We start from the raw sequence: 15,967 nt of genomic DNA on the forward strand, positions 1-15,967 counted from the left end.
ATTGGTCAGCTCTGTAGAGTAAGTCTTACCACTGTAAGTATATAAAAAGGTTCTCTTAATCAGATTACATCAATTCATTATTACTGAAAGAGGAAATTGGTTGTTGAGAAATGACGGCTGCTTGTATCAACATGCAGACTAATGGTTGTTCCCATTCTGTGGTGCGTGTGCGAAGGTTGAGACTTCACCAAAATTTTATTTCAACAATATTTGTTGCATTCACAAAATCATCTTCTATCCTTTAGAAATCTTAATTTGTTTTGCCTTGAACTATATCTTTCCTCATTGAAATTCCATGTCATTTTGAAAGTTATGTTTGAATACAAAATATTCAATATTGGAAAGTTGTTTCCAACTGCAAATTTAGAGAGAGATTAAAGGGAAAGTGGAACATTCTTTTTCTTCTGTATTTTGACTTTTTTCCTCAGTGCTCTTTTCTTATTAAAAGCTCTGGGCTTCATTGAACTATTTCCTGTTTCCCTTGCTTATCCACAGATTTAGATGCTTTATGTTGACTTACTGGTTTTTGTTAATGGTAAGTACCACTTTTGACTTGCATAGTTTCTCGTTAAATAAAAAATAAGCCTTATAAACATTCCCACAAGCAATTAATTATGAAAGTGGTGGAAGTAATAAGCCTTCGTTTCCAATCTGTGGTTGGATTCTCTTATCTAAAAAGGCAAATCAACATTTTTTTCTTGTGATTGGGATGCTTATAATCCACTTTCTGGTATATGATATAAGTTGGCTTCATACTGCGGGCTTTGATAAAACTTATAAGAATGTAATTAACTTTGAGATGCTAATCCAGTTGTCTGTGATTGAACTTGGCAAATAAATAGAGATTTCAGGGGCATGAGTGGACAGACGTGAATACATGCAGAAATGCACATGCTGTCAGAAAATGCTGATTTGCATAGTTTACTTGACCTTAGGTTAAAGATAAAGTGAGAGACATGAAATAATGAGCAGTAATGTCACAAAACAGATTTTTAGCCTGTAAAATTCTGAAGTTCGTGTCTTAAATGATGCAATACACAAGTTATAAACCAGGCTTTGCTTGTAAGTTCCTGAAAAAAAAATGCTGTCCTGGGGGTGATATGTATGTCTACAAATACAATAAACTTTCTGCAAAACTTACTGCAAAGCATCAATTTCTAACTTTGGGTTTGTGATTGATAAAAACAAAATGAAACTTCTCCGTAATCTTTAAAACTGAATCCAAATGGATCCGTTTGGCTGAAAATGACTGCCTAGTCCATCTTAATGATGACCAAGTTATTTTAAAAATACAGGAAGCACAGATCAATTTCATCATCTGACTAAGCATATGATAAAGGGAACTACTCTAATTACCAGTGAGAGAGAGGCTTTGCTATTTGAGTGAGGAGTCAGTAACATCTGTTCTCTCTTCAGATGCTTATCTCTCTGAATCTTCTGTCTTCAGTCTTCATTTTAGATGCGTGTTTTGTTTTCATCTCTCCTTTAATGTTTCCCTCTTGACAAATTGAACACAATTTTGTGTATGTATTCTTGGAATTCTACCTGAGATGGCCTATTAAGCATTATAATGACATCATTAATAAATTAAAAAAATTACAGTGTATCTGTGAACAGTAATGAATGCTCAAAACACTGATATTAGAAAGAAAAAGTAAACATGTTACGGTGTAAAACATGCTGCAGGGGCATTGCAAGGCAACTGAATTGACTAATAATATTGCAGTCACAGTTTAAAAACTGAGCAGTGTGCATTTTCTGCAAGGAACGTTTGCTGGTCTAATCAAGGAAAAGTGGAAATGGGTAATGAAAGGCACTTAGGACCACCCTGTCCATTTTTTTTAATTGTCTGTCTGCTCCTAATACTATTTTTGGTACTTGAGAATGAGGAAACTAAAAATAGCATTAACCATATTATTATTAACTCCATCATTAAAATACTTTGAACACAGTGGAAATGTCACAGAGAAGACATGAGGAAGACATCAGGTGTTTCAGTTGTTTTTTTTTAATCTTAAATTTGTTGAACTTAAAGCAATTTCCACTGGCTTCAATAACTAGCTAGTTAATTCTCAAAGATTCACATACGTTCTTCTTCAGTCTAGAAAGGCTTACACTCTTTGCTGTTTCTTTTTAATAGTTGATAAGTGTAAGTTTGGATCTTGTTCAGTATGCTTTTTTTTAAACTGAAACTCCTTTTAAAGGTGGGAATATGACTGTTTTGTGACCTGCTATAAACTGTAGTTTGATTCAGACCAGTAGATGTGTGCTGTAATTTCTCTCATAATTAACTAACAATTTAAATTCAAATCATACAGCAGAGTAATGTGTGGGATTTTGCTGTCTCTCGTGGTCCTTCTTTCAGAGTTTCTGCTGAATTTGCTCCTGGAGTTTGCCTTGCTAAATGCTTGCAATGTTAGCATTAAATAGAATAGCCTTAGTAACTTTGTGGAGTAATCTGCCATGCCTTTCATTTTAACAGACCTAATAGGAGTGTTTATGCAAAAGGGCAAATTTAGTGCATACTTAAAAATTCTTGACATTAAGCTGTGCCTCCTTGAAAATGCTTTGGATTCTTTTACCACCTGCTGGTGGGAGGTTTTATTTGAATAACTAAGCTGTCCAAGTTTAGAGGTAGATTTTTGTTGTCCTAAATTTTGCAGTATCCTTGAAGGATAACTTATTAAATCCATAAAAATCTTCTGGATGCCTTCTTGTAACTGGAGCTTTATTTAGAATTTCTTTTTTGAATCTTAATATACTTGCAGTCCAGTGTATAGCTGAGTGTACTTTGAAGCTGGTTTCTACTCTTTTTATAATGAAGAAATTGTGAATTTGTGTTAGGGTGCACTCAGGTGGCAATCACATAGTCAGTGTGATTCTTAGTGCAGTGGTTACCAAATCCTTTTTGATTTGTGCATCTCACTAGTAAAAAAAAAAAAGCACCCACAATATCTGTCATATATACCACTGTTCTATTATGCACGTTGTAAAACATAAAAATAGAAATTGAAAAAAGATCTAAATGGAAGAAGTGCATTGTTGTCTGCACTTATAAAATGATATTATTATTTTTTTTTATTCTCATCCACCAATTACAGAAAGGTTTTTGTTGGAATTTGGCTAGTAAATTTCCATCCTCCCTGATATCAACCAGTTCTGCCAAACCGGTCAGAAGGTGCTTTCATCACCATCAGAAGCACTGCTCTTGTGTTGTCTGCTGCTCCCTGGCACGCTGTGCTCCACTCTCCCCAGGTTCTTCTCTGTAGTCATTTGGATCAGCATACAGTAAAGTTTGTCCTATAACACATTATGCCTGAGAAATTAAAAATCCAGCTGATAAAATCAAGCTTTAGATGGCAACAGAAACGGTAGCTAGGAAGTACACTTATTATACTTTTCTATTGCTCTAACTTTAACATTAAAGATTACATTTTACTGCTATTTCTTGCATGGTTAATCCTATTCCTGGTTAATTTGAAACACTAGGTCTGTGCTGCTCTCACATATTACTCCCGGAGGGATAACGTGCTTCAGTGACAAATGTTAAATGAATGCATTGTGTTATCTTTTGTGGCATGGCAAACTAAGATGAAAAATCATTTATTTTCAGTTTCAGAAAGAAGACTTGGGGCATCATACTGACAGTGCTTTGACTTCAACTAAGTGATTGTGGTAGCTTTTCCAAAGCATTACCAGCAGACAGGAATGATGACACCCTTACCCCATTAGTAGACTAGGAAATATAAAACATCTGTGGAATCCATTCCAGCTGAAACATCAACTGTGTTTATCATCTGTGCAATCCAGTATGGTTCTCTCCCCTCTCCACTCCTCATTCCAGAAAATGAATATATTGATGAATTAACAATTATAGGTAGTTCTAGACTTTGATGGCTTAAGATAATGTGACATTAGAGATGCAGTGAGGTATTTATGTGAGATTTTTAGTGAGCTGAACATTGTTACAAGAACATCATATAGAACAAAGGCATTATTCTGCTGCTAGACCCACCCCGCGAGTGTCTGATGAGTAATAGCAGTGATGGGTGTAAAGGTCCTGTGCAAGGAGGAGGAAAAAAAAAAATTGCAAGGCTGCTGTGACTTAAAAGATGATACAAGTGAAATGCTAGTAGGAACCAACTGTTATTGCAAGTTAATATGTGCTTTGCTGTGTGTGTATGCATGCATATATGTATGTATGTGTTTGAATTTTTGTTTATTATATATACTCATGTTGATCTGAGTGACTTCGGTGCAGTAGTAATCATAACTGAATCATATGCGTATTAATAATATACAGGTGCGCTGTATCCTTTTTATTTTGGTGGATCCATTTCTCTTTCCAGTGGTGTTATTAAAATTTTTGATTCATTAAGAGCAGTCTGGACTTCTAACGGGTAACAGTATCTGCCTTTGAATTTTCTCCTGATTATGAGAACAGAGCTTTCCCTTCATTTGGTACTGAACTATGCATAATGCACAGCAGAGTTAATTTGAAATGATGCATGAAAGGAACCTGTCCATGAAAATCTCATATGCATTACAAGAACAGATTCAGAAGTTAATCATTTATCAAGTGAAAAAATGAAGATAGTAAGCTATTACTATGCCACAAAGCTGAAACCAAGATTACTTTTTGAGTGGTACTATGAACTGTATCTGTGTGAGTTAAAGAAATGGAAAAGATCACTCTGGTTGAATGGTCAGCAATTCCAAATCATGCTACTTCTGAAAGTTTTTAGATTTTTAGTTGTTGTTCTTATACCAACATATAAACTAGACTGGTTTAAAAGAGATAAAATTCTGACTGACTGATTTATCAGCAACCACCTGTGTTTTCATTTCCACATTCTAACAAAATGAAAGAGCTGGAGAAGTATGTGATTGGCCAGGGAGATTTATTTATCAAATAAACTCATTGGGCATTCAGTACTAGAGAGAAAATGTTGCAATTCTTCACTGTTGTTGAACATGTTAAGCACTGCCTGTGTGTTTTGAGGAGAGGCTGCCCTTGTCTGTTTTTTGTTTAGCCAGCTTTTAACTTGCATGTAGCCATGATTTCCCCCGCCCCCCCCCNCCGTAGGATTTCAGATCAGTACAAGCTATGTTCTGTTCTCTAAGATTCTGAGGGTGTCATTAGTTCTTCTTACTAGTGCATGTTGTGACTTCTAGTAGTTCCAACTAAAACTAAGATGATGACTTGCATCAACTGTGAGCATTTGGTACACAGGGATATATTATGTCTGTGGAAGACAACTAATTACACTTCATTATACCACTGCTGTGAGGTTTCTCCAATGGTATGTTGTTTAAATAAGCAAAGCATAACTCTTTCAGCTGACTTAAATACGAAAGAATATTTCTGTGCAAATCAGGCATTTACAGTCTGAAAAAGATTTCTTATTCATCTTGACTTAAAGTATAGAAACAATGTCTAAGGAGCATGGCCTTTGAATTCATTTATATATGGACACTGCTGTTGTTTGGGAACCAGCGTTGAAGTTTCTGTTTATTGTTTTTCTATTATTTGTTCCCTTTTTCCCTTCAAATGCTGCATTTGCTCTTTAAATTGCAGGCTTTATCCTTTAATTGTTCTCTGTATCCAGTTTACGAGTTTACTCCCTTTCCCTGCTGACTTACTATGACAGAGATTTTACACAAGGAGGGTGTCTTAGAAGAGAAAGCTGCAGGTTCTTCAGGTATATGGATGAATTGATCACATCCAGTAATCAAAGAGAGCAATTGACTTATGCTGCAGTTCTTGTTCAATTTTGAATGTACAGATAGCAAATATTATAGCTAAGTTCTGGTAACACTTGTTGCTCAGAGCCTTTTTAGTCAGCTTTGACAAATGATTCAGTCGGTCATTTTCAATAATGACAGTGTTCATGAAAAAGTAAAGTATTTTAAGATCACTTTTAGTGAATTATGTAAGTAACAGCTATGGAGCTATTAATCAAGGCTGAAATGTTAGAAGTCACTGAAGCAGTATCTCCGGGATGGTCTTCTGTCTCCTACTATTTTTATGTAGGTTGTGAAAAATGGGACTTCTGTAACAATGATGGATTGGTCTGCCTCAGTTTTGGCTATGAGAGTAACAGATTATTTTTTTCTTATGTTCAGGTAAGACATTGAAATCATTTTCCCCAGCAGAGGACACTGTGCTTCTGCAATTAGCTTTGTATTTTTTATTTTGCCAAAGAACCATGGAAACAAATGAAGTACGATATGATTTTGTACTTAGTATTCTGTATGGACACCATGACTGACATTGCAATTATAGGTTTTTTGCATTGTTTATGCTCCTCCAAAAGCGTATCTGAGCGCTTTGAACCACTGGCTGAAAAGATCTGTGCTAGCTTTTATTATGGTGTATAATTGTATTTACCCTTTAAGGCCTCCAAGTGCATTTTGTTTCTCTCTTGTGCTCGAACACTATTTGTATTATTCATAATTAAATAACTGATTGAATAAGCTGCAAATCATTTTTGTAGAGAGTTGTTTTATGTAGCTTTTGAGCACCTATCTGAAAACAATCCATGCTCTATTTCTTTTTTTTTTTCTTCCTTGTTCAAGGGCATGGTGTGATTCCCCACTCAACCCTATTATTTAAATAAAACAAATTTCTTGCAGAGCATGCATTGTACCAGTGATTATACAATATGTACCTACTTATAATTACAAGATAGGTACATATATAATTACAATTATAAGTATTTTATATCTGCAAATATCTATACATTAAGTTAAAGCATTTATAAAGGAAGTGCTAGAAGTATAATTTTAAGAACATATGAGGAATTCTATATTGACTGGAATTGCTAAAATCACAGAATTGTGGGGCTTGGAAGGGACTTCTGGAGATCATCTAGTCCAACCTCCTGCTAAAGCAGGTTCCCTGCAGTAGGTTACACAGGAAACTAACGAGGTGGGTTTTGAATTTCCAGAGGACGCTCTCCAGCCTCTTTGGGCATCCTGTTCAAGTGCTCTGTCACTGTCTAAGTAAAGAAGTTTTCCTCATGCTCGTATGGAATTTCCTCTGTTCCAGTTTATGTTCATTGCACCTCCTCCCCTCCCCACCCCCAATTGTATTACCTATCCTTTTCCAGATAGCATTTGGTTTTTGTTATTGCTTTTGCATGGCATCAGCTATCTCCTTCTCCTGTGTCAAACATTCTAGATGAGACTAGAAATCATAAGAAACTATCTTGAGATGTTTCCATCATAGTTTTGCATAGCAGGGCTGTTAAGAGAAAGTATGATAGAGCAATCAAGCCACTCACCTGCTGTATTTTTCATTATCAGTATGGTCCTGCAGGTTTATTTGCGGTTTTCAAATGACAGCCTCTGCCATGGAAGTGTGGGACTTTTATTTCCTTCATTAACATCACGTGGATTTCACCAAATAAACTCAAGACATCCCTATTGTGGCTCTATTCCTGATCACTACCAAGATGAATGGTACATTTAAAGCCCTATTTAAGTGATATTTTACAGTCATCAGATAGAAATGAGAATATTAACATAATTAAGTTCTGTAATGTATGTAACAAAATACAGGGGAGGTAGAGCCCACAAAAGTTAACTATGGAGATGCCACAATTTATTACATGTTAAGCTGTCTTAAAGCAGTATGGTTGGCTTGACCACTAAATTGCATGATAAAAGCAGTCTTTCAACATTATTACTAGCAGCATACCTCTGTACTATGAAGCATTTAAGTGAGCAGTATCATCTGCCATTGCTTAAATCATTCACTGAATGACACTTTTATGCAGGATATGCTACAGAGGCTTCAAATTTTTCACTAATGGCTGTTAGGCAAAAACATTGAAAGACGACGATGAATTGCACTGAAGCTTTTTACAAGTAAAGCACTAGCTTTTGTAGGGGTACTCTGAGAGACCATAAAATAGCTTAGAGTGCTTTAAAGAAACATGACAAGAAGTTTCTATTTGCTCTGGCTAGGTATGGATGTTTCATTAGGTTTTGAGGGAGTTCTCATAGGCTGCTAGCAAAATGCAGACAGAAACCTTTCAGGGAGCACACTTGCAGCATGCTTTTCAAATGGCCACCTGTGAGTAGGCACGTTATCAAAAGTCAGTGAAATATAGAGAATTTTTCAAAGATGTTTAAGATGACTAAAGATACTACTGACCATTTATACAGTACTGTCTAGACACTTTAATTTCCACTGTTTATTTAGGTGGAATGAAATAGGTGGTTTTAAATGTCACGTGTTTGAGGTACTTTTGTAATGCTCGTGACCTGTGCTAGTTTCTTTCTAGGAACTAGGATAAAGCATATTCTTAGTTCTCAGTTTCTCTTTTTTTTATTTCAGTTTCTGAGTGCTGTCCTTATTTTCAGTTTCCCTAGTCAACTAGAGGGCTGGCTAAACAGTGCACTGCTGGGGTTCAGCCTCAGAACTAAGAATAATGGAACTAGAAGAATCCTTGTATGCGCGACAGATAAGCCCAGTGTTTTCTACTTTAAAACATTACTAGTTTGAGGCTTGGTGTATTTCAAAGCTAAGCAACAACTACAAAATATTCCCCTGTTCCAAGTTGTGGTTCATGTTTAGGTCCCCGATAGACTACAAGACGATGAGTGTCTTGTTGCATTGTACTTGTATGTGAAGGAACACGAAACTGTGCTTTTTCTAAGTTGGCTTACTGGTTTAAGTTGGTAGATGTTAAGATTGCTCTAATTTATCTCTTCTTTGATTTTGCATGTTGTTGAGAAAATAAGGAAGGATGGTGTTTCTTTTTTTCAAGGGGCACAATAGTTTTTGTGTCGAAGTTATGCAGCATCACTGCTCTCACTGCTTCTGCAGTCTCTAAATTTGACACATAGCCTGCAAATGCCAGCCAAGCAAAGAAGATTCTTGTGTGTAACCTACTTGCTTTAAGCTGGAGATTTGATGTAACTTATGAGTGGGTATTTTCTATGTATGTTTTATTGCATGTCCTAAGTAGGCGTATATTGCTGGATCTAAGGAAGGAGCAATCCAACTAGTACCAAAGAATAGAACAGAATAACTAAATATAATACTTGATTATCTGGTCAAATTTGGTGTGCAAGGTAATGTATATATTTTATTCAACCACTTTCTAAGGATCACTACACCCTTTATTTGCGTAATACTTGGCTTCAGATAAAATCCTCTAAGTAGAAATAATTCAAATTATTCAATAATGACATTTTTAAACAAAATCTATTCATTCCAATATTATTAGAAATTTCACTGCCTATAGATTGCTATTTCTAAAATACTGTAGGAATTCATAAGTATGTTGTGCTGTTTACGTGGATTATTGATTGCAGTAGTAGTAGAGTGGCGCTACTAAAGAAATTACTTGATATTTCTAGTTATTAGGTTTTTCTTGTTGTTATAATAAATTATTTTGAAGAGTGGATGCACAAATGTGCTCCAGTAATGGTGCATTAAAATGTGGTTGAGCTGTCATGCTCTGCTACTGCCAGACTTCTGTTTCCAGTTTGCAGGACTGCATTTACGTTCAAAAATTATGAAGTTCACAGCTGTTTTTCAAGAACTGAATATTGGTCATTAGATTAAAAAAATAAACAAGACTGCATCACCAATATTATGCAAAGCCCATCAGAGAACATGAACCTCAGAGGCATGTGGGTCAATCAAACTTGAGATATAATTGTGGTTTGTTTTAATTTAGGTTCTACATTAGGAGTAAAACATTTGTATTCTATGTGGTTATTCTATGTGTTTTGGTTGGCTGGTTTTAGATTAGTCATTTAACGAGAATGGAGTGTGTTTGGAGAGCTGTAATGCTGCTGCCTCTTTCTGAAGGCTGTAGAGTTGTGGAATTAAAGCAGTTTGAGAGATCTTTACATTAAACAGGAATGGAGCACAATTTCTTCATATTAAAAAATGATTGAACATCAAGTAAAAATATGCTAGTTTGGCCATATATATTTTAAGGAGGCATGCATTTGTGGATGACCAATTGCAAAGAGCTGGATGCTGAGCCCAATTCAGAATATGAGAATGAGCTGTTCCAAGTCATAGGTGAAACTTCTGCGGGATGTTCTGTGAGTCACTGTCCCTTGGTTGGTTTTGTATTCTCTGCATTGAGAAAAGATAGCTCTGAGCCAAATTTCTGCGGGTTGTGATAATCTGTACATGACTTCCTCACCCCTTGTTAGGGAGCAATTTACGTGGTCAGTACTGCTCACTGTGGTGAGTAAGCCAATAATCAAGTTTTTATTGAGATTGTTTTTCTAATGTGTGGGAACACTGGCCATTAAATCTCAGTTTTGAAATGGTATTTTCTTTTTCTAACTCACTATGAGTAATTTAGCCTCTAAGACCAGTGCACCCACTCACACTGTGTCAACATCCCCTAATTTAACCATGTAAGTTCTGTGCAGGTGACCTACTTCCACTAGATACTTTTACTTCTTTTTAAACTCACTTAACAGATTTTGACTGCTACTTATACACAAGATTATATTTGTTCTACAAGAGAGCTAACTAAATAAATAGATAAAGCTATCCTAATTACAAAAACTAAATCTGAAAGTATTTTGTGCTTCTAATGAATTGCATTAGGTAAATAAAATGTATTCTGTCCATTCAGTATAGATGTTCTGTCACTGAGATAAATGGACTAGCTAGTATAAATATCGGTATGGCTGAAATGCATAACAACATAATTATTTTGCCAAGAAAATGCTAACCTGCTTTAATCATTCTATTCACAGCATGATGTAAAATGATTTAGTGGTAAAATGAATCTACTTACAAATTGTTTTATGGCCATAATTGCAGTCCCTTTTTAGAATGTAAGTTGATGATGATAATTTTATGGGCAAATGATTTTTCAATTAAAATGTCTTTTCACAGATAGAATGTGAATGTTCCAAACTGTTCCCAGTAACTGTACACCAGGGTGGAGGCATGCAGGGCTGTCAGAAGTAGCAACCTCCTTTCAGCCTCGGCTGAAAGAATGCCTCTGTTATGTATGTGATTTATTTCAGTGAAATTTGTAATTTACTTTTGGTGCACATACAAAGTACCTTTATGTGGTCCTGTTGATATAATAAACAGCTTAAGTTAAGCAGTTAACTTAAAAAGTATCAACTGACGTTTCCCTTTTAAAATGCTTTTTATCTATTAATACAAGATATGTTTTAGTAATTAATTTAATCTAACCATACCTTGTTATCTTTATTACAGTAATTATAATGTCTGAAGACCAGAATAAATCGCTGCAATAAAGTAATTTTTAATTTTAAAATTGTGATAAGGAAAGAAATCACATTGCTCAGTCTAACTAGAGTAACTCCTTTTCAACACAGGGGGGTACTCTTCATTATAGTCTCATATAGCACCTGTGTCATTTTATTAGGTGAAAATAACTTCAGCTGTTTGTAGCTTCTGCTACTGCACTTAAGTGCTTCTTTCCTTCCTGGTGGTAGGCCAGCCTAGGAAATACATGTGCGGTAACTCTTTTAAAGAGCTATTAAATGGAAAATCATTAAAACATTAAGTGGCTCTATATGTTCTGCACAATATCTTATTTAAGTAAATCTATTTATAACCCAGCAACTGATTTTTTTCTTTCCACTTTCATGTAGCCCAGCACACATCGTCCTTAAATTTTATTTTTTAATGGATCATACTTGCCTTTCATCCCAATTTAATATAACTTTTATACAGCCTTAAACCTCCCCAGTCAGGTTTTTCATATTCCTATCACATTAATTTTTGTTAAATGGCTAGGTTTTTGTTTCACATTGTCCAATATCAAAAAGCTTGGCTGAGATTTTGAATGCTGCTGGGAAGATTTAAACTGAATTTCTGAGGTTTTCTCCTATTTCATAGCAGAAAGTTTTTTCAAACTTCTGAAAATTATGGAAGTTTAAGGTAATGTTTTACCAGACTAGCTTTTTTACGGGCTGTTCTGAAGGATACAGTACGCTCTGTTAATGACTACACATTTTGAGGTTTCCTATATGAACTGGTAGCTTGTCCTACATACTGATGTTAAGCAGGGAAGCATGAAATTTGTTGCAAGGAGGTGATGCACACTAGCATTCCTTTATATAAGAGTATCAGTTTTGTTAATTTGTGATTTAGAAATTCCTGAGCTGCACATATCTTTAGTGTTTGTATTTGTTACGAGCATTCTACCTTGCAAGTGCACTGTAATGAATTATAAAAATTCAGATAGATGTGTGATGGTGCATTCAGACTTAAATGGCATCTTGGAGGAAGGCTTTAAATTCTGAAAAATGTAGTGAAGGAGATAACAGAAAACGGGAGTGGGTGAGGCCATGTGTATGTGTAATGGACCAGACCTACACTGCAAAATCTGTTCAAGGTTTAGCAATCTCTTCACTATTATTTTCTACTTATATTTTGTTCTTACAGGCTTTTCTTATGCCAGTCCTCCTCTGCATGAGCTCTGCAGTAGCTGTAACCACCCGGTTTGCCTTCAAGTTCTTCAGACTACCTCAGCTTTTACTTAGTCTTGTTTAAACCTCTCTATGTGCAGTTTAAGCCTTCGTAATCTTCACTCAGAATTAAGTCTCTTCTTCCTTGTCCTAACTCTCATCTGTAATCCGATCATTTCCATCCTTAACAGCAGTAGTCTCCTCTCAGATCATTTTTCCCTGTCCGTTTGCTGTCTTTAGTTCACTACAAGACGCTGCTGTTAGCAGCATCTTCCTGACTAACTGCTCTGTCATGTCCTCATTTAAGTCTCTTATTAAAAAATAAAGTTTTTGGCCTTGCTGTTCACATCTGCTGCTCCTTTTCTAATCTGATCCATAATAAGAGATTCTCTCTTCCATTTTCCCTTTAAAGATGTTATGATGGATTACCTAATTCCATAATTCTGGCTTTTTGATGAAGATGCTTGTAGTCATTGCCCCAGGTGTATCCCTTTGGAGATGTCCTCATTGTTTCTCTTCTGTTTTGATTTCATTTACCGAAGTTCTGTTCAGAGCCAATGGGTCTCAGTTAACTCAATCTCACCCAACAGAATTTTGGTGTGTTTATCAAAGTGAAAAACCTCAAACCTTCTTCCTAACAACAACCCTCTTTCTAAATATTTCATAGACAGAGGCAAATAATTTCCTAACTGGCAGTAATTTCTATCACCCTTTGTTTAGAGTGTCTAAACATTGTCTAAGGCTGTGTGCTGATCATGCCTGCCTTGTGTGCAGGTCCATCAATGCTCATTTGGCAATATAGAGTGTATTAAAGAAAAATGTAAAAAGTGTGCGGTGGCCAGGAGAGTTTGGGAGGATAAGTCATTTTAGTATATGAAGATTATGTCATGATTCCATGTGACTCCATCTCTGAAGAAAAAAGCTGACTACTGTTTTCTGCATGATCCAGATGTATATTTTTAATGAATAAGTAAGGATTCTTAGCTGCAGTAGTAAATTAAGGATTTAGGCCTTCGAAGTTTTGAAGTGCGTTACTTCTTTTAAAGTTAATTTTTCTTTTTCTGATGTATGACTGTAACTTAATAAACACCCTCACTCTACTTCTGTTTCTGCACCTTTTGATTTTAACTAAAATTGACTTCTGTTCGTTTCTGCATCAGCAGCCAGGGATCACTTTGATAGTATCTTTTTCATAACATTTTTCCAATGGGGATTGTAGCTGGAACCCTAACAAGAATAGCAATTTGTTACAGTTAGAGAAATGTCTATAAATCCTTAAGGCCTTGTCATATTAGAAGGAATTTAGCTGTACGATATGGGCAGGAAAGATGCAGAATCAATGATAAAAAAAATAAATAAGAACCAGGGGGTGATCTAAATTGATATTGACAAGCCAACAATACAAGCTATTTCTACCTGATTACATTGACTGTAACTCTATAAGGATTTTGCAAGCTAATGGTTTTGTCGTGTTCTGATAGTTTTGAAGTGTATCAGCGCTGAGTATCTTGTGTGTTGGGTTCTGTTAGTTTCTTTTGTGAATGCTGGGTGGGGACCTTTATGTCCCAGAAGCTATAATTCATGTTTTACCTCTAGGTCTCTCAAAGATAGAAATTCTTTTGTCCAAAACCAGAAGCAAGGAATTTAGATAAAATAATGCTTTAGTTTTAATATACTTCATGTCAATCATTAAAAAACATTAGTAGCTTCTTTTTATTTTTATTTTTTTAAAAAAGAACAGGTTACAAACAAGGGAATCCAAGATAGGAATGTGGACAGAAAAACATGACATAAAATAATAGGAATATATGTACAGTCTTCATGATTTAATTAAAACCTATTAAAACTAATATAGGTTTGTGAGCTTCAGCTTGTTATTTTGTTGCAGTCAGGCACAGGACTAGTCCAGTGGGAAGTGGATTTTGTTAGTAAGCAAGTACTTGTAGCTTTGCATTCTTAATGGAGAATTCATCTGCAATGAGAGGTGCATTATTCATTGAGTATTTGGAAAATGTTCTTATCAGTCCTCTTGTTAGTGTTGATGCTATTTGATCCTAATGGACAAGGCCTCCTTAGGCAGCTTTTCAGGGTCTTGGGTAACTCCAAGGCCTACCAGTAACTGTTTAAATTTTCACAGAAACATGAAGAAGATTAGTTTTTGTAGTGTTCTTAAGCTGTTCTTAAAATTGAAAATGATAATGAAACAGGCTAGAGATCTTTGATAAATTGAATTTTCTTATAAAGCAAGAAATTCACATATATTTGCAGTGGGATTTGGGCGGATAGGCAGAGAATAAGCATCTGCAGCCTTCTTTGACATCATGATGGAAGGGTAATTTCACTTTTCTGACACATCTTGCTCTTGCAAGCATTTCTCTAAGGCTGTTTCTACTGAATCACACATGCCATCGTTCTCAGTAAAGATAAGTAGAAAAGTAAAATGGAACTAATCTCTGTAACACCTGTACAGTAATCAGAATAAATCATGGCTTTGTACAGATGTGGTGGTAGTTCTTTTGACATTTACTTGCAGTAAAAGATTCTATATATTTCTTTGTATTGCAGTGAAAAATAGAAAAGTTATTTTGTGAGCTGGCAATATAAATGAACAATATAAATGAAATCATTTTTAAGAACTCAGTGTCACTGTAGGTCATCTGTTAACATCTTATATTGGGGGATTGCCTAATGTTACATTCAGTTGTGTTGTGAAGTTTTTCTTGGAAGTAGAGATCCTCTCCTTGACTTCTTCTGTACCTTATTATTAAGAGAAGTGACACAATACAACTGGAAATAACAATGTAGTTTTTCTTACACATCAGACCCTACTGCGTATCAACAAATTGGAATATTGTTTGTCTCTTTACTCAAAATGGTTTTGCTAAAGGGTAGTGTTTGTAGGTATCTTGTTGAAGTTTTCCTGGATCTGATGATTATTAGTCAATTTTATGAACTTTTTGCACACTGTTTTTCAAGTATTTCAGGTCTGCTAAGGAAGCATTAGTGGAAACACTAAATTTTATCTGAATGTTGCAGAATATTTACAGAATATCAGATTAAAATATGACATGTGTTTACATCAGAGAGCTTTGTAAGTTTCCACTGATGTTGAAGGTAACAGATTGAAGATGAGTGATTGCCTAATTACTGTCAATCCAATCCAGCTCCTTGAGGAAGCTTATAGTACTGGTAAGCTAACAGCTGTTAATGGAGAGGATTATTGATGAGTTCCTATTTTGAAAGAACTTTCTCCATTTTTATGCACTCTTTTCTTTTTTTCCTGAGTAAAGAGTTTCTACACTTTTTAGTTTAGCAACTGAGGATTTTTAATTACGATAGAATATAAACTGGAAACATCTTGGGATGAAGAACATTTGATGTATTTAATAACCTTAAAAAACCAACGGTGTTCTTGTATCTGTATCATGGTGTAAGAAATTATATAGCTTTCTCTTAAGAACTGTAATTGGCTTTGTGCATAGAAACCCCAAACTAGTGCTGTGGGGTCATTTGTTATATAATTCAACCT

At 35.3% G+C, this 15,967-nt stretch overlaps 1 long non-coding RNA gene across 2 annotated transcripts in view; it reads left to right on the forward strand.

Annotated features, from left to right (window-relative positions):
- The window catches only part of LOC110404425, a 195,543-nt gene continuing 180,058 nt past the window's right edge, over window positions 483–15,967 (forward strand). For both annotated transcript variants that reach the window (XR_002442221.1, XR_002442222.1), the window contains exon 1: window positions 483–535. This is a non-coding gene — a long non-coding RNA (uncharacterized LOC110404425). The remainder of the gene's footprint in view (window positions 536–15,967) is intronic.

Source organism: Numida meleagris, chromosome 10 (assembly GCF_002078875.1).
Source record: "Numida meleagris isolate 19003 breed g44 Domestic line chromosome 10, NumMel1.0, whole genome shotgun sequence".
NCBI lineage: Eukaryota > Metazoa > Chordata > Aves > Galliformes > Numididae > Numida > Numida meleagris.